Below are 2,627 nucleotides of genomic sequence, written 5' to 3' on the forward strand. Positions count from 1 at the left end.
TAACAATTTATGAACACAAAGAAGGAAACAACAGACACTGGGGTCTACTTAAGGGTGGGGGTAGAAGGAGGGGGAGGAGCAGAAAAGATAACTAGTTATTGGATACTAGGCTTAATACCAGGGTGATGAAATAATACGTACAATGAACCCCCATGACACGTCTTTACCTGTGTAACAAACCTTCACATGTACCCCCAAACCTAAAAGTTAAAAAATGCATTAATTAATTAAAACCAATAAATTTAAAAGTACTTTATTTCAACAGGAAGCATAAGGAGGGGAGGGATGGAAAGAATAAAGGGGAAGAATGGTTAATTGAAATAGTTGAGTATGTGAAATTCCAATATATCGTAATAACATTCAAAAGAGATAAGCTAATACAAAGTATGCAAAAAGGGGAGTTACAAATATCAAAATTAAAGGTGAATGATTAATTTTTGTTGATTTAAAACAAGCAGAAGATTTTTTTCTTTGAACTTCTATTTTATTTTATTTTATTTTATTTTTTTTTTTATTTTTTTTTTTTGAGACGGAGTCTTGCTCTGTCGCCCAGGCTGGAGTGCAGTGGCCGGATCTCAGCTCACTGCAAGCTCCACCTCCCGGGTTCACGCCATTCTCCTGCCTCAGCCTCCCGAGTAGCTGGGACTACAGGCGCCCGCCACCTCGCCCGGCTAGTTTTTTGTATTTTTTAGTAGAGATGGGGTTTCACCGTGTTAGCCAGGATGGTCTCGATCTCCTGACCTCATGATCCACCCGTCTCGGCCTCCCAAAGTGCTGGGATTACAGGCTTGAGCCACCGCGCCCGGCCTTATTTTATTTTCTTAATCATGCAGGGAGACTGTTTATTCCTAAAGTTTTGCAATAAACACAGTAAATAGGCTCCAGGCAGTTGTTCTAGTCTCCCTTATACTTGTCCTCATAGAAGTTGATGCCTACTTTCTCATAATCCTTCTCCAGGGCACCCATATCCTCCAGGGCCTCAGAGAACTCTCCCTCCTCCATGCCCTTGCCCACATCCCAGTGCACAAACGACCTCTTGGCATACATCAAGTTGAACTTGTGGCCCAGGCAGACCCAGGCCTCAGTGATAGTGATCGTGTTGCTCAGCATGCACAAGGCATGCTGCACCTTGGCCAGATCACCACCAGGTGCCACAGTGGGCTGCTGGGAGTTGATACCAACCTTGAAGCCCATGGGGAACCAGTCCACAAACTGAATGCTACGTTTGGTCTCGATGGTGGCAATGGCAGTGTAAACATCCTTGAACATCTCGTCTCCATTGTACAGCAGGCAGCAGCCCATGTACTTGCCACGCCGGGAGTCATACTTCACCATCTGGTTGGTAAGCTCGAAGCAGGCATCGGGGATCTGGGCAACCAACAGCTGTTCGTGGTATACCTTCTCTACAGAGATGATGAGTGAATAGGTGGCCAGGGGGAAGTGGATGTGAGGGTAAGGTGCCAGGTTGGTCTGGAACTTCATCAGGTCCACGTTGAGGGGCCCATCAAAGTGCAGAGGAGATGTGATGGAGGAGATGATTTGGCAATCAGGCAGCTGAGGTTGGTTGAGGTTGGATGCTCGATGTCCAGGTTGCAGCGGCAGATGTTATAGATGGCTTCATTGTCCACCATGAAGGCACAGTCTGAGTGCTCCAGGGTAGTGTGAGTGATCAGAATGAAATTCTAGGGCTGGACCACAATTATAGACAGCTGTGGGGGCTGAGTAGATAAAAAATTCCAGCTTGGATTTCTTGCCATAGTCAACAGAGAGCCACTCCATGCGGAGTAAGGTGAAGCCAGAGCCAGTGCCCCAGACAAAGCTGTGGAACACCAGGAAGCCCTGAAGTTCTGTGCAGTGGTCAGAAGCTCGCAGATGTGGTCCAACACCAGGTCAGTGGTCCCCTAGCCAATGGTATAGTGACCACGGGCATAGTTGTTGGCAGCATCCTCTTTCCCAGTAATGAGTTGCTCTGGGTGGAAGAGCTGTCAGTTTGGGACATCAGATCTCATCAATGACCACAGGCTCCACATCCACAAAATCTGGCCAGGGCATATGTTTTCCAGTACCGGTTTCACAGAAGAAGGTGGTGAAGAAGTCATCCTCTCCAACAACGACCTTGTCACTGGGCATCTGTCCATCAAGCTGAGTCCCATATTTCAGGCAGTAGAGCTCCCAGCAGGCATTGCCCATCTAGACACCTGCCTGCCACATGTGGACTGAGATGCATTCACACATGGTGAATCCGGGCAGTGTATCTAACATAGAGTCATGGTGACAGGTGTCATTGAGAACTGAATTTTTAAGTTCAAGGAGTATATGTGCAGGTTTGTTACGTGAGTAAATTGCATGTTGCAGGGGTTTGCTGCACAGATAATTTTGTCACCCAGGTAATCAGCATACTACCCCATAGTTTTTTAATCCTCACCTTCCTCCCACTCTCCACCTTCAAGTAGGCCCCAGAATCTATTATTCCCTTCTTTGTGTCCATATGTACTCAATGTGTAGCTCCTACTTGTGAGAATATGCAGTATTTGGTTTTCCATTTCTGTGTTAATTTGCTTAGAACAATGGCCTTCAGCTCCAACCATGTTGCTACAAAAACATGATTTCATTCTTTTTTATGGCTG

General features: G+C 46.3%; 1 pseudogene; it reads right to left on the reverse strand.

Annotated features, from left to right (window-relative positions):
- Positions 1-894: 894 nt before the first annotated feature.
- On the reverse strand, positions 895-2,235 carry LOC112606687 (annotated as a pseudogene).
- Between the last annotated feature and the right edge of the window lie 392 nt (positions 2,236-2,627).

Source organism: Theropithecus gelada, chromosome 14, assembly GCF_003255815.1.
Source record: "Theropithecus gelada isolate Dixy chromosome 14, Tgel_1.0, whole genome shotgun sequence".
NCBI classification, from domain to species: domain Eukaryota; kingdom Metazoa; phylum Chordata; class Mammalia; order Primates; family Cercopithecidae; genus Theropithecus; species Theropithecus gelada.